General features: G+C 43.8%; 1 long non-coding RNA gene across 3 annotated transcripts; it reads right to left on the bottom strand.

Moving 5' to 3' along the window:
- Window positions 1-1809: 1809 nt before the first annotated feature.
- LOC121101021 lies at window positions 1810-22514 on the bottom strand. 3 transcript variants are annotated; one of them, XR_005832882.1, is made up of 4 exons: window positions 21386-22514; window positions 20137-20270; window positions 10525-10641; window positions 1810-2557 (listed from the first exon to the last, which is right to left on the bottom strand). It is a non-coding gene; the product is annotated as an uncharacterized LOC121101021 (long non-coding RNA). The 3 variants fall into 3 exon arrangements; XR_005832883.1 differs by lacking the exon at window positions 1810-2557 and having other exon boundaries at window positions 10089-10641; window positions 21386-22100; window positions 22244-22514; XR_005832881.1 differs by lacking the exon at window positions 1810-2557 and having other exon boundaries at window positions 10089-10641.
- Between the last annotated feature and the right edge of the window lie 75 nt (window positions 22515-22589).

Genomic DNA, 22589 nt, shown 5'->3' with positions numbered 1-22589 from the left:
GTGGTGGGAACGTATGGGACAAAGGAGGGAGAGTGGCTGGAACGGAAGGTAAAGGGTGAACCCAATAACCCCTGTATTTCTCAATACTGGGACTGGGCATACCTTCTTATCTTTGTATTAAACAATACTGAAATCCAGTAACGGTAATTTAGCTGATGGCTCCAGGAAAGACCTGCTGCTGGGAGAGAAGACTGTGACCCAACTAAAATGACTTGCTCATCAACACTCCTTCAGACCTTCACCTCACTGAAGACTTCACCTCATGCCCACCATTCCAAAACTGTTATACACTTGCTCAATCCTACCCAGCTCTCCTCCTTGCAGGAAGTGCCTTAAAATCACCCAGCCCTAGCCCTAAAACTCTATAAACATCCTGTCCTCGTGTCCCTGTTTAGAGACGCTGCTAAGATTCCAGCAAGTGGTGTTCTCCCTTGGTGCAGCGAGTCTAATAAACTAAGCTTACCCTGATGAACAAGTTTAACCAATGGTCTTTGGGGAGTTAACACTGGCTTTTTTTTTTTTTTTTTAAGCCAACGAAAGAGGGAACACAAGCAGGGGGAGTGGGAGAGGAAGAAGCAGGCTCCCAGCAGAGCAGGGAGCCGGATGCGGGGCTTGATCCCAGAACGCCAGGATCATGCCCTGAGCCGAAGGCAGACGCGTAACGACTGAGTCACCCAGGCGCCCCCAACACTGACTTTTGATGGGGGCTGGGATAGTCATCCACTGGAACAGGAAGTATAGATGCAAGTGTTTGGAGGGTTAGGCGGTGGAGAGGTGACGGAGCCATCTTTCTAAAATACAGAAATTATACCACAGCTAGCATGTATTAGTTCCCTGTTGCTGCTGTCACGAATTCCCACAAACTTAGTGGCCTGAAACAGTACAGGTGTATCATCTTAGAGTTCTGTAGGTCAGAAGTCTGAAGTAGGTCTCTCTGGGCTAAAATCAAGACGTCAGCAGGGCTGCGTTCCTTCTGGAAGAACTAGGGGAGAATCCATCTCCTTGCCTTGAACAGCTTCTCCCTGCTAATTGCATTCCTTCCAAAGCCACCACCCCCGTCACTCCAAGCTCTGCTTCTGTCATTACAACTCCTTCTCTGACCCAGACGTTCCTGGATCCCTCTTTCACTCAGAAAGGCCCTTCTAAGTCCCCTCACATTGGGCCGCATAGAACATCCTGGACAAACACCCAAATCAAGATCCTTAGTCACATCCATGAAGTCCCTTTTGTCATGTAAGGTAACATACTCATCGTTTCCTAGAGATTGGAATACAGAATTCTTTGGGGGCCACTATCCTGCCTACCACATACTATTATACATCTATGATATTATAATTTATAAGAAATATATATATTTTGTCTTCACCCACAGATCCTGGCTCACAGATCCCAAAACCCTTGGAATTTCCCAAGAGATGAGAGCGATGGGATAATATTTTGTTATAACATTTGATCTTTTGTCCTCAGTTCCTGAGTGCAAAAGGTAAAATGGGTGTCTTGTTATTCATAACAAGCCCCCTCAACCACACATGAGTGTATGTTAATAAGGTTACTTTTGGAAAGCCCCTAGGCAACCTAAGGATGGAAGCTGGTTGCCAGGGAAACCAGCCAGGTGATCACAGGTTTGGAACTTTCAGCTCCACCCTCCAACATCCACAGAAGGAAGAAGGGCTAGAGATTGAGTTCTTTTCTTTTCTTTTTTTTTTTTTAGGTTTTATTTATTTATTGAGAGAGAGAGCACGCGTGGGGGCAGTGGGGAGAGGCAGAGGGAGAAACAGACTCCCCACCAAGCAGGGAGCCTAACGCGGGGCTCGATCCCAGGACTCTGGGATCATGACCCAGACCGAAGGCAGACACTTAACTGACTGGGCCACCCAGGCGACACCAGATTGAGTTCAGTTACTAGTGGTCAATGGTTTAACCAGTCATACCTGCCCAATGAGCTCCATAAAAATCCCTGAGCTCCGGGGTTCGGAGAGCTTCCAGGTGGTAAACCAGATTGCATCCTGTGCCAGGAGCTTAGTGCCCCCCGCCCCCAGCTGCACTGGGAGAGAGGCCCTGCGTGCAGATCCCTTCCAGACAAACCCTGATAGAGCTCTTTATCTGGCTATTCCTTTGCACCCTTTAATGTCCTTTGTATAAACTGGTAACCTAATAAGTAAACTGTTTTCCTTAGTTCTGTGAGCTCCCTAGCAAATGAACCAAACCCAAGGAGGGCTGCATTGGGTCTATAGCTGGTTTCACTATAACCGATGTTGGAAGGGTGTGGGGAGTCATTTCCTACATCGCTGGTGGAAGTATAAATTAATTCAACCTCTAGGGAAGGCAGTTTGGCAGTATTGGTCAAAACAAGTGCCAATATTTTTTAATCCAACAACTGCACTTCTGGAAACTTATTCTACAGATATTCTCACACATGTATAAATGACATATCATCCATGCACCACTGTTTGTAATAGCGAAAAGATTGGAAACAACCTCAATATTCATTAGTAGAGAAATGGTTCAATAAATTACAGGCATACCTTGGAAATACGGTAGTTTCAGGTCCAGACCACTGCAATAAAGCAAATATTACAATAAAGTGAGTCAAATGAGCTTGTCTGTTTCCCAGTACATACAATGAAGTGAGTCAAATGAGTTTGTTTCCCAGTATTTATCAACGTTGTTTAAACTACACTGTAGTCTGTTAAGTGTGCAACAGTGTTATGTCAAAAAAAACCTACAATGTTCATATCTTAATTAAAAAATACTTTATTGCTAAGAAATGCTAATCATCATCTGAGCTTTGAGTGAGTTATAATCATTGATTACAGATCATATAACAAATATGACATTGAAAAAGTTTGAAATATTATAAGAATTACCAAAATGTGACCTAGAGACAAGAAGTGAACAAATGCTGTTGGAAAAATGGTGCCGAAATACTTGCTTGACAGATGCTTGCCACAAACTTTCAATTTGTAAAAACAGAACACAACAAAAAGGTATCTGTGAAGCACAAGAAAGTGCAGTGCAGTAAAATGAGGTATGCCTGAATAGTAAATCCAGATGACAAAGTACGGCGCTGTGCTAAGAACAAATGGGAAAGCTCCCTGTGTACTGAAACAATAATCTCCCAGGTACGTTATTTTTAATAAGCCTGTGATTTGGAATAATTTTAGATTTAGAGAGAAATTGTGAAAATAGTACAGAGATTTCCCGTACACCCCTCGGCCAGTTCAGTCTCTCCTGACGTTATCCGCTTACATTACACATGTGGAAAGGTCCCAATCTAAAATGAAACTGGAGGATACGAACTGGAGAATCTCATGCGTGCACCCTCAAAGGAATGGAACTTAAGAACTGAAAGACTGGGGTGCCTGGGTGGCTCAGTTGGTTAAGTGTCTGCCTTCGGCTCAAGTCATGATCCTGGAGTCCCAGGATCAAGCCCCAAGTTGGGCTCCCTGCTCAGTGGGGAGCTTGCTTCTCCCTCTCCTCCCAGCTCATGTTCTCTCTCTGTTTCTCTTTCTCAAATAAATAAATAAAATCTCAAAAAAAAAAAAAAAAAAGAACTGAAAGACTGTTTTGCCATAAATGCCCAATTTACAGAAGACTGAGACTTATCTCCTGACCAATGGACATCTGCCGAGATCTCCCCATTCCCAAGCCAGTGAACTTAACTGCTTGGACTCTGGCTGGACTTCCCCGTCTTTGCACTCCTCACCCATAAATCGGCCTGCCCCCAAACCTCAAAAGCCCCGCCTGTAGCTTGCTATAGCATGCGTTTCCCAAAATGCAATTCCTCCGCTATTTTCCGACTAAACCCAGTTTCTGGTAGTTTGAGCTTGCCTCAGTTTACCTCTTTATTTAGGTCAACACATGATACATTGTCAAAACTAAAAAACAAATATGGGGACATTTCCGCTAAATAAACTCTAGGCTTCATCCGGATTTCACTGGATTTTTCCATTAATGTCCTCTTTCTCCTCCGGGATCCAATCCAGGATCTCCAGTCTGTGGCAGCTTTTCAGGCTTTCCTTGTTTTTCACAACCTTGGTGAATTCTTGAGCCATACTGGCCAGGTATTTCATAGGATACCACTCAATTTTGGTTTGACTGATGCTTTTCTCATGACCAGACTGGGACCCTGAGTTTCTGGAAAGAATGCCACAGCGGCGAAGTGGCTTCTCTTGGTGTCACGGTAGGTGGCACGTAAATCCATACTCATCACCGGTGGCGATTACCTTGATCACATGGTTAAGGCGGTGTCTGCCCATTTTCTCCACTGTAGCGTTACTATTTTTGCCTTTCCAAACTCTATGCTTTGGAATCCAGCCACTAAGTTAAGTCTATTCTCATGTGTGCAAAGGGAACTAAGCTCCACCTCCTAGAGGGAATATCTACCTACGTTAAATGAAATTTGGGGGAAAGGAAGATTCCCCCCCCCCACCACCACCGTGCACTTACTTATTCAAACATCAATCTTCATTTTATGTTGCATACTACATTATGCTGCAATACTACAGTATTTATTTTAATGCTCCGGTTGTTCCAGCTTGGGGAGCTCCTTCACGTTGACTCCTGCGGCCTTCCCATAGGCCCTGATCCTGTCATTTCTTTGAGCATTTCCTTACTTTTGATTGTTGCCTGGAAGCTAGCAGTTATCCCTCTCTCTCAGCACCTGGTCCTTCCTCTGTGGCTTCTGGTATTTCCGCCCCTCAGGCCTGGAGCCCCACCCCCGCCATGCTTTCGCTCAGGCTGGGCGTCACTAGCCCTTGGTGGAGGGCTGAAGGCAGAGACACCACACTTCAGCTGTGTCTGTCCTCAAGACAATTAAGAGGCCCTGCATGAAAGCCCAGGGGTCCTGCTCCCAAACCTCCTTCCACCTGTGGTGCTCTGAGTCCTCGGGGCATGGAGGTGGGGGCCCACGCCTCTCACGTGACCACCGTCACCATGGCACTCTGGTGCAGCTTCTCCAGGGACCAGGACCCAGGGAGCCAGGGAGCCAGGGCCGCAGGGGAGTGGCGGGCTAGCCTTTCTCCAGAGTTCTCAGGGAGGGCCTGGTGAGATGAAGTCATGGCTTTGTTGAGCTCCAGTGATCCATGCCTGGGGATCTCACTCTTCTCAGCTCTCGTCTCTGATGTTTATCCCCTAATCCAAAGGTACCAAGCGCCAGTTTTCCTTCTGAGATGACTCACAGAGAAATCTTTCCGTCCGAGGACACTGACGAGGAAAGAACGGCAGGGACGTGGGCATGTGCTGGTGTCCGTGCATTCCACCAAGCACCAAGTGGCAGGGGAAGGTGGGGTGCAAGTGTGAATGGAGGTGTGAGTGGGCACAGAATGGTGAGTGTGACCTCACCCTTGAGCTGTACGTGCATCGTACATTCTTTGCTCCCAGATTCTAAATAGGTCTTCTCTCCTCACCTATTGCCAATACCCCCATGCTGCCATCCCCTCTCACTTAGGCCATAGCTACACCCTGTTAAGACCGTCCTTATCCTGCTCCAAGTCATAGCACAGACAGACTTGTTTTAGAACACAGATCACGTTATGTCACTAATCTCTTTCAAAGCCTGGAATGGCTCTTCACTGCTATCATGATACAGACCCTCAACCCCTCACTTTACCTCGTACCGCTCCACCCTCACCATCCAAACTGCAGCCACCTTGGCTGTCCTTGATGCGGGCTCCTTACCCTGGGTCCTTCTCCCTCCACTGCAATCCCCATCCCTTCACCCCCATTTCCCTTCATCCTTCAGGCATAAGGGGTCTGTTAAGTGACTGTAACTCTTTGGGGTCATTTCCCTCAACTTCCAAATACAGAGAGGAAAAACCCTAAAGGCTTGTCAGGGGCACGGACACCTGGCTACAGGGAGACGATGGTAGGGGGAGAAGCCACCCAGCAGTGACTCCCAACCTTCAGAGTTGGGTCTCCTGGTGCCAAGGCAGGTCACACTCTCTCTCTAACTCATACTGCAAGAGCAGAAGTTCCCTAATGTCTGTCTGAGACCTCATGAGAGGGCGGCTGCAGTGACAACAAGGACTTCTGTGAGGTGGGGGCCTCCCCCGGCTGTGGTCACATAGCATGGTCAGGAGCACAGACCTGAAGGACCCCTGGTCAGTAAGACCACCACAGAAGAGAAGGAGCCACAAGGAGACTCACCCTCACCCTCAGCCATGACTGAACATAAGAGAAGAGGGCAGAATTTTTTGAAGCAGTCTAGATCACCCTTCTGGCTTTTTCCTCTGGGGCTATACTCCTGTGAGTCTTTTCCAGAGCCACAGACACTTGTATCTAGCCAGACCTCACTTGCCCTCCTGAAGAGGGTGAGAAGTGAGCATGGTGGCGAGGGATGGAAGGAGAGGGAAGGTTCCCACTGCCCCCAGTGCCAACTCCAAATTCAGTATCTGGCTGTTCCACAGGACTGACAAAGATTCAGCACAACTGTGTTTTGAGAGGATGTTCTGGCTAACAGTCCTCAATGCAACTCCTTTCAACTGCCCAGCAAAGCACCCACACAACACAGAACAAAAAGGAAAGGCAAAAACCACTGCAAACATACGCCAGAGCTCAGAGAAACTGCTGACAATACTTGTAGGCAGAGAGACCCAGGTCTAGCAAACCTTAGTGACGCCAAGGCAGTTTTAGGAATTTGAGTCTTCTCACCCTTGGGATGCTCTGCCAATGCTCAGATTTAGCAAGGTCTAGCGAGGCTGTGGATTTTGCTTAAGATTGGACACCAAAATGGGGGGGAAACTGATGAAGTGGCAAACCAGGAAAACCTTATCGTATTAACAAATCAAAAGAAACACTTCGTGAAAAAATAACTAAATTTTGATAACAGTACAAGGTAGTCAGTTTATATATCTTTTTTTTTTTAAGATTTTATTTATTTATTTATTTATTTGACAGAGAGAGAGGCAGTGAAAGAGGGAACACAAGCAAGGGGAGTGGGAGAGGGAGAAGCAGACTTCCCGCTGAGCAGGGAGCCCGATGCGGGGCTCGATCCCAGAACTCTGGGATCATGACCTGAGCCGAAGGCAGACGCTTAACTGACTGAGCCACCCAGGCGCCCCGTCAGTTTATATATCTTGAATAGGACTCAAGTACGGAAAACTCACTGTGTAGTAGCAACTGCGGTGTTTTAATGCCAGCCAGCGCCATGTTTGCTCATTTGAGAAAAGCAAGCCCAGCAGAATGAGGAAAAGCAGATTCTGAGGCCAGACTAGAGACTGAAGGATTATGAGAACAAGGAGGTCTTCCCACCCGGCAGATTCTTGCAGGGCAAGCAGGGGTCTGGACTTGATGCGAGTGAACAAACTTCAGATTCTGCAGCTCCCTTACAGAGCTCGTATCACAACACAGTGTCCCATGCTCTGCCTATACTGGGACCCCTGATTCAGGTCACACCCAGGGCTAAAAAAGACCAAGGCAAATGTACATACTATTTTTTATATGTATACAATAAGAATGAAGAAAAAAATACTTTTTAATGCTCCAAGGAAAAAATACTTTAAAAATAATTTTAAAATACTTTTATCATAAAAAAAACTTATTATACTTTTTATAGCATAATGATAAGACCAGTATCTTGGGAGCCATACAAACCTGACAGTGGGTCAGCACTGAGATAGGTGTGTGATGCAGGGCGAATCACTTTAACCCTTCTGAGCCCTCGCTAGCTCTTGATGGGAATAATCATAGCACATCCTACGTCATGAAAGGTCAACTGAGATAATGATCGTTTGGCACTGAGTCCCTGGTATATGGTGCTGTTATTACAGATGATTGATACAGGTGGACAAGAAAATCAAAGCGGTTCCCTTCTGGTTGTTCCTTTGGGGTGCACAATTTGAATTCATTAAAATCCTTGGTTTATAATACATGTCTATCAGTGGTTGCAGAGCATATAAAAATGTACTTCTGTGTTGGGATTAGACGCTTAGAGACCATCTGAATTCCACAATTCAGAATAATTCAAGGACCAAAAGAAAACAAGATACCCCCACACTTGTACACCCCCCACACTTGTACATCCATACCTGAACACACATACCCATGCACAGCCTTACACTTGTACACACACACACACACACACACGGGTATAAGCACGTTACAACTGGTCAGTGACTTGTATCAACCTCAAAAGGGACATTCCCAATCTTGTCCTGGCCATGTAGGTGTGGGAACTTCAGGATTTTGAAGATTATGCCAGATCATGTGGCAGTGGGCTCTAACCTACGAGGGAGGGTGTATAGTGACTCTCCTTAAAGGGGCACAGTGGGCAAATTGGGGGGAAGGTAGGGCCCGCTGCTCAGACAGATGGCTAAGTAATTTCTGAAGGACAAGGTAAGTAAGAGATGTACATTTTGCATTTTCTCTTAGTGTTATTTGTGTATTCGTTTTTTAAAAATAACTAATTAATTTTTCTAATTAATTTATCTCTGCAGTTGTTTCTTTACTCTTATCTTAAGGATTTGTTGTTTTTCGGGGCGCCTGGGTGGCTCCGTCGGTTAAGCGTCTGCCTTCAGCTCAAGTCACGATCCCAGGGTCCTGAGACTGAGCTCTGCCTTGGGCTCCCTGCCCAAGGGGTCTGCTTCTCCTTTTCCCTCTGCTCCTCCCCCCTGACTCATGCTCGACCTCTCTGTCTCCCTCTCAAATAAGTAAGTAAAAATCTTTTTTTTTTTTTAAAGATTTTGTTTTTCTAAAATTCTAAGTAGAGTATTCAGTTGATTAAATTCTCTTTGTCTCAGCTAACAAAAGCATTTAAAGCTGTGAGTTTATATGGGAAGACACGGCTTTGCCCATACACCTTAGCATCAATATGCGGTGTTTTCTTACGTAATCTTTTTCTAAAGAGTCTGGTATTCTGATCTTGATTTCTCTAGGACTCTAGTGCTGTTTAGAATAATTCCCCGCCCCTTTTATGATTTCCAAGTGGCTGGGTTTTCTTGTTTTGCTTTGACGTATTTATTGGTTACAATGTAGCTACAGAATATAGTCACTGCAATTGCTGATTTTTGGAATTTATTAAGGTTTCTTATATGCAGTCGATTTTTACAAATATTTGTAGCTGATCTGCCTTTCACAGGCCAAGGTCTAGGTTTGGTAAAACAAAATGTAACTTTATTTTTGTTACAAAACTTGTCCTCTTTTTTGAGGATCTATTACTCCTAATGGCTATTAAAACAATAAAACCCATCAGCCACCCACAAATATTAGTCATTTCCAGGCAAACGCACTATTTCTGTTTTTTTCAGGAATCTGCCAGTCAATCGGGGTTTCCGCTTCCCACTTTCCTGCAGCAGGTTGCATCTAAGTTGGGGGGAACCTTTGTAGCATTAAGGGAAGGTCATCTGAATGCTCTGTGGTCCTTTCCTGCCCACTGTGGCATCCCTGGAGAACATCTTCTCCTCCCAGGCCTGACTTCTGCCAGGGCGAACGTATGCAGACATTAGCTTCGTGGCCTGTCTCCCTCACTTTCCGGCTTGGGACCCCAAGGCCACTTCGGCTCTCGCACCCTCTCCCGCCCACCTTTGCGAAACTTTCCCATCCTCTGGTCCTCCAGTCCTGATACAATCTTGACATCTCTCCAGGCTGCCTGCCTGTCCTCCCCAGAGAATCTCCACTCTTGGACCTCACAGCCATAACTGGGGTTAGGGAGAGGGCAGAGGGCAGGGCCCCTTCTCAAAAGAGGCACGCAGCGTCTGATCCTCGGGCTTCCCGGGCTTCTCCAGGTCGAGGCTGCAGGACGCCAATCCCCCGGGGTCTCGGCTGCGCTTTGGCGCCACCTGGTGACGGTTGGACAGCTCGGGCGTAAACCCTGCCTGGGGTCCTGGTGCTGTTGCAGGTGATCCCCAACCCTGTGGCGACTCCCAAGAGAGCTCCCCTTTCCAGAATCCGCCTGGTTAGATGGCGACTGCTTTGTTGGGTGATCCGGGGATACTGGGCAGCGAGAACACCGAGGACAACACCTTCTTCGGCCGGGTTTCCAAAAATAAGGTGGCCTGTGTTTTCACTCCCCCGCCTTCCCCTCCAACCCCCACTCCCACCCTACCAACAAAAACGAGTAACTTTAATCCTCACGTCAGCCCTTGGAGAACTTAGAAAACAGTGGCCACGAGCGGCAGCGGAATTCACAGGGTAGAGCAGGCGTGTTTCCGTCCGTTTTTACTCATCATCCCTCCCCATGGGTTAGGAGCACTGGAAAGGCGGTAATAACCCCACTCTGTAAATGCCTGATTCCCCTTCCCTGACAGTGGGGATCGGGGATGCTGAGTGCTGGCGTCAGACGGGGCGGGAACCACGGCGGCAGCCGAGGAGGAGACCCAGTCCCAAACCAGTCCACCCAGCCTGGACACCAAAGCAAAGGGAGGGAGGTGGCGTAATGGCGTAAAGAAGCAATGACAAGGTCCTAAAAGCAAAACTCCTCTTCAGATGTCCTCCCGTTAGTGAAAATAGGTACTGATGTGGGTCATTTGTAAAGGTGAAATGGGGTAAAGCAAGCTACCAGATTGGAGGGGAAGGGGACACTCGTACCTGAAGGAGGCGGAAAGAACCCTCAGGAGCCGGGGCATTCAAAGCAGCCTGGGGACAGGAGACACAGCTGGGGCGGTTTCCAGAGTCACGGTGGCTAGCATTCCCGCTCGGAATTGCCTGTGAGAATACGGGCACATTTAATTTTTTGGCTTAAATTTTATTTTGTCTTACATTAGACCCACATTTTTAAACAATAATCTTTGTTGTGGGAAAATATGGCAATTTGGGGAAAATAAATTTTACATATTGGCTCTATCCATCTATCTATAGAGAGATTCCTGTTATATGTGTGTGTGTGCATGCGTGTATATATGTGTGTGGATAAACATATATATATATCTGTTGTTTAAGCCACCAGTTTGTGGTAATTTGTTACACAAATTCAGGCTGCCCTAAGAAATTACCACAAACTGGGTGACTTAAAACAACAGAAATGTATTCTCTCACAGTGATGGTGAGCAAAAGTCTAAAATCAAGGTGTCAGGAGGGCTACATTTCCATCAAAGGCTCTAGAAGAGATTTATTTCTTGCCTCTTCCAGCTTCTGGTGGCTTTAGACATTCCTTGGCTTGTGGCTTCTTGTATCTCTGTCTTCACATGGCCATGGCCTTCTCTGCAGTTTTTGTCTTCTCTTCTGCCTCTTACAAGGACACCGGTCATTGGATTTAGGACCCATGGGGAAAATCGAGGATGCTCTCATCTCAAAATCATTAATTTAATTACTTTTACATCTACAAAAATCTCGTTTCCAAATAAGGTCATATTCACAAGTTCAGGGGTTAGGATGCAGATACACACACATCACTTTTGTGCATTCTCTTCAGGTGTTGGTTATATGCAAAATTAAACTTTTAAAACTGAATTTAATTCATAGACTCTACACAGTTGATATTCAATTTTTCCATAGCAAGTTTCTCAATCTTTAAATATTGATCCAAAACACAATTAGTAATGGCTGCATCACAGACCATCTTAAATGTGTTATATTTTATTTAACTGTTCAGTTAATACCGAGCACTCATGGTTTTTGGTACTATAGATGAATGCTGTAGTGAACAGCCTCACAAAAGTCTAGCTTCTAAAGGTGTGTAATTGGATGATTCGTTGTTTTTGCCACTCTGTATCCATTGCCCCTTCTTCTGATAAACTACCCCAGTTTTTCCTGTGGAACTAACCCCTCTCTATTGGCCATGGGTTTGGGGAAACCATCAATGAAGATGCACGAAACTTTTCTAGATTAAAAAATAGACATGAGAGACGGCTGGGTGGCTCAGTCAGTTAAGTATCTGCCTTTGGCTAGGGTCATGATCCCAGAGTCTTGGGATCGAGCCCCGCAGCGGGCTCTCTGCTCAGTGGGGAGCCTGCTTCTCCCTCTGCCCCCTGCTCGTGCTCTCTCTCTCTCTCTCACATATAAATAAATAAAATCTTTAAAAAAAATAGACATGAAACCTGACCTAAGCTAATTTTATGCTCTCTCCATGGCAACTAAATCTTAAGCAAAATGATAAGACCTAAAACAGCTGTAGCTGATTCATCCCATAGCTGATTCATTGCTTTCCGTTACCTGATTCAGAAAGTAACCCCTGAGCCACCTGAGGTTTCTGCCCTTTTTAGACCTGTTTTTCAGCTTTCACTCTCTTTCGATTCAGCTCTGAATCAAATCAAAAATATATTTTTTCCTGTTTTATCTTGTCTGAATTGATTTCTGGTTTTTGTAAAGATCCTTAACACATGTAAGGTGGATACTTGATTCATTTCTTTTCTTTTTTGCTTTCTAATAAAAAATATTTAGTAATATAAATTCTCCTCTGAGCAGAGTTCCATTAGTGTATAAAGTCGTGTTCTCACTACTATTATTTCATGAATGGATTTATATTTCTTCTTTGAACTGAGTTATTTGGAAATGTGATTTCAGAATTTCAAGTGATTTTTTTAGAAAATCATTTTATTGCTTTTTTTTCATTTTGTTATATTGTCTTAAGAGAATTTTGGAGATTTGTAGAGATCATTATGTACATGATGATTTTTGTAAATGTTCTTTTTTAGGTCACTGAAAAATAGGTATTGTCTATTTGTGGATACAAAATACCCCCACTTTCTCTCTCTTTTCACACACACATACATGCACGCATACACACAAATGTTATAACTAATAACTGAATTCAGCAAAGTTGCAGGATACAAAGTCAATACATAAAAATCAGTTGTATTTCTATATACTAGCAATGAACAGTCCAAAAAGAAAATTAAGAGAACAATTCCATGTAAAATAGCATCAAAAGAAAATGTTCAGGAATAAAGTTAACTAAGAAAACACAAGACTTATGTACTAAAAACTACAAAACATCACTGAAAGAAATTCAAGGAGACCTAAGTAAATGGAAAATTTTTCCATGTTCACAGATCGAAAATATACAGATTCAATGCAATCCCTATCAAAATCCCAATGGTTTTTTTGGGGGGGGAGGTCTTTTCTCTTTCCCAAAATTTAAAGCTCATCCTAAAGTTTATATGAAATTTCAAAGAACTCTGAATAGCCAAAACAATCTTGAAAAAAGAAGAACAAAGTTGGAAGATTCACAATTTCCAATTTCAAAAATTGACTACAAAGTTACAGTCACAAAAACAGTGTAGTATTGGCATTAGGATAAACCTATAGATCAACAGAATAAAATCAAAAAGCCAGAAATAAATCCTCACATCTCTGGGTCAATTGATTTTTGACAGGTCAAAACATGTAGTCATTTGTGTCGGGCTGCTTTCATGAGGTTCACCTATGTTGTAGCATGTGTCAGGACTTTGCTCCTTTTCATTGCTGCGTAGTATTCCAACATGTGGCTATACCACATTTGGTTTATGCATTCACCAGTTGCTGGACACTGAAATTGCTTCTAGCTTTGGGTATTGTGAATAATGCTATTCTGAACGTTTGCAAACAAGTCATTGTGGAGACACAGGTTTTCATTTCTCTTGGGTAGATACCGAGGAGTGGAATTGCTGAGTCAACCACCTAGATTTTACAATTGACAACTACTATAGTTGCTTTACCATGTGTCTATCCACCTAGTCAGCCCTCTATTCTTCCATTTATCCATCTAATTTTTTGGATGCATTTTTTTAATGATTTATTTATTTATTTGAGAGAAAGAGAGAGCATAAGCAGGGGGAGGGGCAAAAGGAGAGGGAGAGAACCTCAAGCAGACTCCCCACTGAGCACGTAGCCCATCTTGGGGCTCAATCCCACATCCCTGAGATCATGACCTGAGCCAAAACCAAGAGCCAGATTCTCAGCTGACTGAGCCACCCAGGTGTCCCTTTTTAGATACATTTTAAAGTAAACTCAGACATAAGAACATATCTACCTAAATTCAGGTCATTTTTTAAAAAGAAAATATGGGTTAATACGTGGATCATTATTTTTTAAGAATAGTTTCAGATTTACACAAAAACTGTGGGCTGTGAAGCCCACATCCAGCTTCCCCTATTATCAATAGTTTGCATTAATGTGATACATTTGCTCACAACTAGTGAGCAAATTATTACTATTTCCTAAAGTCAACTTTATTCAGATTTCTTTAGTTTTTACCTAATATTCTTTTCTGTTCCAGGATCCCACCCAGGATCCCATCTTACATTTAGTCACTACATCTCCTAAGGGTCCTTTTGACAATGACAGTTACGCAGGCTTTCCTTGTTTTTGACAACCTTGACATTTTTGAGAAGTACTGCCCAAGTACTTGGTAGAATGTGCTCAATTCAGGTTTGTCTGATGTCTTTCTCCTGATTATACTGGGATCATGGGGTTTGCAGAGGAAGACCACAAACTGACATTCCTATCACATCATATCGAGGGTACATGATATCAACATGATTCATCAGTGTTGATGTTGACCTTGATCTCCAGGCTGAGGTAGTTTTTGTCAGGTTTCTCCACTATAATGTTACTTTTTTACCCCTTTACGTACTATATGATTTGGAAGGAATTCACTATGCCCAACCCACACATAAGAAGAGGGGAGTTATGCTTGACCATCTTGAGGTGAAGCATAAGATGAAGCAGAAATACTCCCTTGAGGTTTCCACATAAGTTGTTTGGAGTTCTTCTGTATGGGAGACCTGTCTGTTCTCCTCCATGTGTTCTTTTACTTATTCAATCATTTATTTATAGCATGCGGACTCCTGGATAATTATTTTATACTGTGGGTTATAATCCAATACTACTTGGTTTTATTGCTCAATTTGCCTTGCTTTGGCCACTGGGAGAACTTTCAGTTGTGTCCTGTGTCTCTTTGACACACTCCTATCATTTTAGGTGTTTTTATTTTTTAAGCGATAATTTTGTGAAGCTTTCTGTTTCAATTTTTTGTCTCAAAAGTAGAAGGGACTACACTCTTGAAATGTTTTTATAAAGTCTGTTGTTTCGTAATTTCATTCGTAAGAACAGAAAGGGTTTAGGATGTCTTATTTTTCTCTGAAACTTTCTCCTTTTATTCATAGTCGATATTCTTAGTTATATGTGGGTCAGAGTTGTTTCAACATGGATGTTCTTTACATAATTTTAGAGTTTTCCACCTTACGAAATTTTGGGGTAGTAAAGTTGATGTTCTTCTCGTAAGTTATCTTTGCAAGATGTGAAGAATTCCTAAAGGGGACTTTTTCTTGAAAGACTCAAAGCTAAATATAAAATTAAATAGCAAAAATTAAATATAATTCTTAAACATTAGTTTGTTTAATGTTATGAATGCTAAAATGTCAAGCAAGCCTACAATGATTAAAATGCTGATATAATCTGCCTTTATTTTTTCTTAGTACATTAATGTATTCATTTAAGAATCTATTTTTATTTATTTTTGAATAGAGAATACGTTGACATGGCTTTGAAAAGTCAAAATAATACAAAAAGGTACACTCTGTGTATATTCACTTCCCCCCCAACCCCTCTCTCCCTCCTCTATAGAGTTAACTAGTTTTATAATTTATTGGGGATTTTTCTAGTATTTAATATGTGAGTGTAAGAAAATCTAAGCATACATATATTTTATTCCCCCTTTACTGTGCAAAAGGTAACAGTATATACTTTTTTCCCTTTCTGCACTTTGCCTTTTTCATTCAATTTTTCACATCAGTATATAGAGAAATTTTCATTCACTTTAACGGCTGCATATTACACATTGATGTAGGTGTACCACGGTGTATTTAACCAGGTCCCTCTTCCAAAAGCAAAAAACAGGTAGGAGTACACCGACAACTACACGGTCAATTAATCTTTGACAAAGCAGGAAAGAATATCCAATGGCAAAAAGACAGTCTGTCTCTTCAACAAATGGTGTTGGGAAAACTAGACAGCAACATGCAAAAGAAACTGGACCACTTTCTTATACCTACACAAAAATAAATTCAAAATGGATTAAAGACCTAACTGTGAGACCTGAAACCATAAAAATCCTAGAAATAACCTATTAGAAGTAACAGACAGTAACCTCTTCGACATTGGCCATAGCAACTCTTTTCTAGATGTTTCCCGAGGCAACAGGAAACAAGAGCAAAAATAAACTATTGGGATCATATCAAAATGAAAAGCTTCTGCACAGCAAAGGGAACAATCAACAAAACTAAAAGGCAACCTATGGAATGGGAGAAGATATTTGCAAACGACATGTCTGATAAAGCGTTAATATCCAAAATGTATAAAGAACTTATAAAACTCAATACTCAAAAACAAGTAATCCAATTTCAAAATGGGCAGAAGACATAAACAGACACTTCTCCAAAGAAGATGTGCAGATGGCCAGCAGACACATGAAAAGGTGCTCAACATCACTCAGCGTCAGGGAAATGCAAATCAAAACCACAACGAGGTATCACCTCACACCTGTCAGAATGGCTAAAATCAACAATACAGGAAACAACAGGTATTGGCGAGGATGTGGAGAAAAAAAATACACTCGTGTACTGCTGGTTAGGAATGCAAACGGGCACAGCCCGCTTGTGGAAAAAAGTATGGAAGTTCTTCAGAAAGTTAAAGATAGGGGCGCCTGGGTGGCAGAGCGGTTAAGCGTCTGCCTTCGGCTCAGGGCGTGATCCCGCCGTTATGGGATCGAGCCCCACAACAGGCTCCTCCGCTATGAGCCTGCTTCTTCCTCTCCCACTCCCCCTGCTTGTGTTCCCTCTCTCGCTGGCTGTCTCTATCTCTGTCAAATAAATAAATAAAATCTTTAAAAAAAAAAAAAAAAGAAAGTTAAAGATAGAACTACCCTATGATCCAGCAATTGCATTCCTGGGTCTTTACCTAAAGAATACAAAAACACTAATTCAAAGGGATACATGCACCCTTATGTTCATAGCAGCATTATTACCATAGCCAAGATGTGAAAGCAGCCCAAGTGTCCGTTGATTGATGAATGGATAAAGAAGATGTGGTATATACACACAATGGAATGAAATCTTGCCCTTTGCAAGAAAATGCATGGAGCGAGAGAGTATAACGCTAAGTCAGTCAGAGAAAGACAAATACCATATGACTTCACTCACATGTGGAATTTAAGAAACAAAACAGATAAGCAAAGGGAAAAAAGAAAGTGAGAGGGACAAATCAAGAAACTGACTCTCAACTCTAGAGAACCAACTGATGGTTACCAGAGGGGAAGTGTGTGGGGAGATGGGTTAAACAGGCGATGGGGATCAAGGAGGGCACTTGTTGTGATGAGCACTGGGTGTTGTATGGAAGTGTTGAATCACTACATTGTACACCTGAAACGAATATAATACTGTATATTAACCAACTGGAATTAAAATAAAAACCTGAAAAGCCAAAAACAAAACAGGTAGGACTACATCAAACTAAGAATTAGCTTCTACACAGCAAAGGAAAAAATCAACAAAATGAAAAGGCAACCTAGTGAATGGGAGAAAATAGTTGCAAATCATATATCTGATAATGGGTTAATATCCAAAATATATGAAGAACTCATACAACTCAATAGCAAAACAAACAAACAAAACAAACAACAACAACAAAACAATCTAATTAAAAAATGGGCAGGAGGACTGAATAGACATTTTTCCAAAAAAAGTCATATAGATGGCCAACAGATACAAGAAAAGATGGTCTATATCATTAATGATCAGGGTAATGCAAATCAAAACCACAGTGAGCTATCTCCTCACACCTGTTAGAACGGCTAGCCTCAAAAGACAAGAAACAGCAGGTGTTAGTAATGAGAGTGAGGGTGTGGAAAAAAGAGAACCCTGTACCCTGATAGTGGGAATGTAAATTGGTGCAACCACTATAGAAAACAGTATGGGGGTTCCTCAAAAAATTAACAATAGAACTACCATATGACCCAGTAATTCCACTTCTAGGTATTTATGCAAAGAAAACAAAAATACCAACTTGAAAAGTTATATGCACCCCCATGTTCACAGCAACATTATTTACAATAGCCAAGATGGTAACAACCTAAATGTCCACAGATGAATGAATGAATAAATATAATTCAACCATAAAAAAAGGAATGAAATCTTTCCATTTGCAACAACATGAATGGACCTCTAGGACAATATGTTAAGTGAAATAAGTCAGACAGAGAAGATAAATATGGAATGATCTCTCTTATATGTGAAATCCAAAATTAAAAAAAAAAACAGAAACAAAAACAAACACATAGATACAGAGAACAGATTGGTGGTTACAAGAGATGGAGCCTGGGAGAAATGGGTGAATTCTTTTCTTCTCTCTATTTTTTTTTTTTTTTTTTTTTTTTTTTTTTTTTAGTTTAAGTAACTTGAACAAAAATTTTATTTAAAAATTCCTAAGTCCAGGCCTGTGGGACATAGGCAGCAGTGCTTTTGTAGTTCCCCAGTGACTCCAGTGTGCAGACAAATTTGGGAACAACTGTGCTATTATAAAAGGGATTCTATGGGTTGTGTTGTCCCTGAAATATTATTCACAAATTGCTGAAATATTACTTGCAATAAGAATGGCAGAGGCGCCTGGGTGGCTCAGTCGGTTAAGCATCGCCTTCGGCTCAGGTCATGATCCCAGGTCCTAGGATGGAGCCCCACGTCAGGCTCCCTGCTCAGTGGGGAGCGTGCTGCTCCCTCTCCCTCTTCCTCTCCCTCTGCCTTCCCCCCACCCCGTGCTCTCCCCCTCTCTCAAATAAATAAATAAAATCTTAAAAAAAAATACTGGCAATGTGTGTGAGGGGGTGGCAGATCATCATCTTTGTTAGAAAAGGAAGATTTTCCAGGCTTTCTCCTAGTCCAGGTAAACCACACTGTCCTTGGGGGCTGTTTCCAAACGGATCCTTCTGGAACAGCTAGGTTTAGAAGAGGCTAGGTCTGAAAACATCTGGGAGCCTCAAGGTACGTGTGGGAGAGTCTGCGTTATGTGAATGGCGGTCTCAACGTCTGGATCCCCCACGGAAGGTCTACGCGAGGATCCGCACTCAGAGACAGCCAGAAGGAAGGTAGCAGGCACAAAGCAGCTGATTAAGGATAGTACACCGTCAAGACGGGAGTGTGGGCAGGCCCAGAGGAGGCAACTACACGGGGATTAGGGGCGTCTTTTCTTTTTATGTTTGTATAGGTTATGGGTCATAGCTAGGGCAGTCTCTGACTGAGGCTGTTTCCCATCATCTAAGGGTTGCCTCCTACCTAACGGAGGGGTAATTTTTGGCCCTGCAAGTTCTTGCTGGAATTGTCGTGGCCATCTTCCCCTCCAGGGTCAGGGTTGTAACATTATGTAAATATATTACAAGGAAGCTATAGGATACCCCGGGCAGAGGTGGAAGAGGAGGGCAAGCTCTGCGGTGGGGGGGGAGGGGGGGGGGCTCTTGGTCTGTTAGTCCCGGGGTCTTGGAAGCCACAAGGCCAGGATGTTGAGGGGTCTTGGAAGCCACAAAGTCAGGATGTTGTGCCCCCAGCCTTCTAATGTGTAATGTTGTGTCCCTGGGTTTCTAATGTGTAGCCTCTTTATCCCCATCCTTGCCTCCAGCTCACTTCTAACTAACTGCCTACTCTATACATAGGCATCCCATTCTTTTTTTTTTTTTTTTCCTTAAGGAGCCTTCTAATTTAATTTTGAGTAAAATAGGTTTGGAGAGATCAAAAGTTCCCCTTAATGGCCATTCGTGTTCTAAATGACTTTAGGTAAGTCAGTCCATTTAGTTATAAATGTGCATGCAGAGGGACCGTAGTTTTTAAACAAACAACCAGCCAGAGTCCCAGTCAGGGCGGAGAGGGGGGCAGCACTCTCAGAGCGTTCCTATGACTGCGATCCCATTTTATAGAGGTTTTTCTCTAGGGCAAAGAGAAAAATTCCTAAGCAGCACAGTTGCATCAGGAACAGCCTGGTTCCAGAAGGAATCAGACTAAAGGCCAGCACAGTTCCAACAGGAACAGTCTGGTTCCAAACAGGAGTCTGACGGAAGGCGAGTGCTGCTCCAACAGGCACACGTCCAACAGGAACAGTCCCCAAAAGAAGTCCAACCAAAAGCCAAATGAGCACTCTCAGAGAAAAAACAAAAAAACAAACAATAAGGCCTTTTAAAACATCCTACCCAATAACGCCTGGGGAGCGCAAACAGAGCTCAACATCCAGGAGAAAACTTACCCCAAACTCCAGGGTCAGCCAGAAGGCAGCAGGCGCCCAACTGGCTCTGTGGGTGCCAGTGTGTTTGTTCACCAGCCTCGGAGTTGTTGGGGGTCTTCCTTGCATCCCACTTCTGATCACCAAGTAACATTAACCTTAAAAAACAAAACTGCCAGTTATTTTAACAGCAAAAAAAAAAGGGGGGGGTATTTGAAAATAGCAGAGAATCACAATCCAGAGGAAGCACTCTTCTACAGATTATTAGTAAGTCACCCCCACAGAAGAGAGGAATGCTCTTTTATAGAGGAAAGGGGAAGCTGGGAAGTTATGCACAGAAAGTCCACTGGAGTAGACTGGAAGTTCAAAGTATAGCGGCCCTGACAGTTCTAGCAAGAACCTTGCAGGGCCAATGGCTTTTCATTGGCTGAGTTGTTGCAGTCTTTCATTGGCTGGGCTGTTGCCAGGGCAGGAGAAAAGCCTTTCTTCCTCCTGCTGGAATAGTAAAGCAGTGTCCATGTGCAAGGTCCCTCTCTTCCCTTGGGTCTGTAACTGATAAGTGATAGGGCATGAGAGCTCACCCTAAGGGCCTCCCAACTCCATTCTAAAGGAGATTTCCTTTTTTTTTTTTTTCTTTAAAGGAGATTTCCTTTTATTAATTTTCACAGGGCATACTCGAATCTCTGCCACTGTTGCAGGAAGAACTCTTAAAAAGGTCAGTAATAGGTACCGGAGAACCAACATACCCAGAAGAGAGAAACACTGGAATTGTATAGTAGTAAAACTAGTTGCAATAAATACTGCAGTTTTCTGGCTTCCGATTCAAATTCAATTGCACAGGCCTTTCCCTTAACTTCCTTCAATTTATACCTGGTCTCTTTAACAATGAAAATTTGGGCTCCTAACAACATTAACATAATTATTCCCCCCCCCCGTCCTACTTTTCATCAGATAATTTCAAAATAACACTGTGCATAGTGACAGTTAATCTACTAAATGACTTTAAGATTTCTTTGCAGTTTCATTTGTTGTTAGAGTACGTTCCATGATAGGATCCGAACTGCACATTTTACCAAAAGTTTGCAATAAGGGCACCCCTGTTGACCAGCAAAACCCTGCCCCCAAGGTGTTTTGGTGTTGATGTGATAGCCCACACTGCACAAGGAAGCAAAACACATTTTTTTCCAGAGCCTTGGAAGGCAGCTTTGCTGTCTGTCCTGGGAGGGAGGGCAGCCCTGCGAGGGCTTGGGCTGAGTTATCAGAGGTTACTCACCACCCTCCCTAAGCTCTGTAGAGTCTCCTTCTTAAGATGTGTAGCTGTCTCCCGACCTTCTCATCTTCCCTCTCTCCTTGAAAAAAGTCCGAAATGTGGGTTTTCTGAAGCACAGGTCTGGATTTACAGACTCAGCTGATTATGTAAACTTGAAGTGTAGCCAGAGGCGCAGGGGTGCAAGGACACTTGGCCTCGAGGGTTCCAAACAGACCAGGTTTGGCGTTCGCAGCTGACAAAATCCAAAGGCAGAGAGGAGTGGTGGTGAAACCAGAAAGGAATTTGTTTCAGTGAGGCCAACGTCGGGAAGGCAGCAGACTAATGTTTCAAAGTGCCAAAAATAATTCCAGGTTGATAGAAGGGAAATGTGGAAGGTCGGTGAGAACTGCAGATAGGCGGCGAAGGTCAAACCAACCATTGTCTTGAGGTCCATCATATGGGGTCTTGCTGGCATTGGGGCAGTCCCTATTGCTTGTGGGGATAGGTTCAGTGGCCCGAGTTCAGAGATAAGCTAGAAAGAACTTAATCAGAAAGTTGGAGGTCAAAATGGAGGTAGCTGCGGTCCTCTTTCGGAAGTTGGGTGTAGGTGCAATTGACTGCTGGGAAAAGTGTAGCGTGAGTGGAGGCAGAAATCGGGGTAACACAGACCTGTAAAAGCAGGAGGACCCCGCAATCTCAGAGGAAGGGGAACTGGCTGGAGCGCAGAGCTGTCCTGAGTCTAGAAAGGGAGAAGAGGTTTTTACATCCCTTGGAGGAACCACTGTGGTGCTCCCAGAGGTAGCTCCCGTTAAGCTGAGAGCGGTGAGTTCCCAGAGCCCTGAACTGGCCTGCGCCGCATTCAGGGCTTCTGGGGCCACTTACAGACATGCCCAGCATGGCCCGGCCTGGAGGAGGTCCCGCGTGCAAGGAGGTGCGGTGTGAACTTGGGAGGTGGAGGCGGCCCTGCGGGGGGAATGAACTTGCGGAAGAGCGGGGGAGGGGTGCGGGTGGTGCAGGTGGTAGAATGAGGCCAGGCCCAGAATGGGGCCAGGCTTCCCGGTGGAGGCCGTGCCTCCCGACCCCTTAGGTGCAGCCCCTTCCCGCAGACTGAGACCGCGCAGGCGCCTCCACTTCCGCCAAGGAAAGCGGCGCCCCGCAATCGCAGCCGAAGCTTTCGGGTCCCGCCCCCTCCGGCCGGGCCTCCGCCCACTGCAACCGCGGCCGCCCC

This window comes from Ursus maritimus, unplaced genomic scaffold, assembly GCF_017311325.1.
Source record: "Ursus maritimus isolate PB19 unplaced genomic scaffold, ASM1731132v1 scaffold_6, whole genome shotgun sequence".
Classification (NCBI taxonomy): domain Eukaryota; kingdom Metazoa; phylum Chordata; class Mammalia; order Carnivora; family Ursidae; genus Ursus; species Ursus maritimus.
This window is presented reverse-complemented; position numbering and strand designations above follow the sequence as displayed.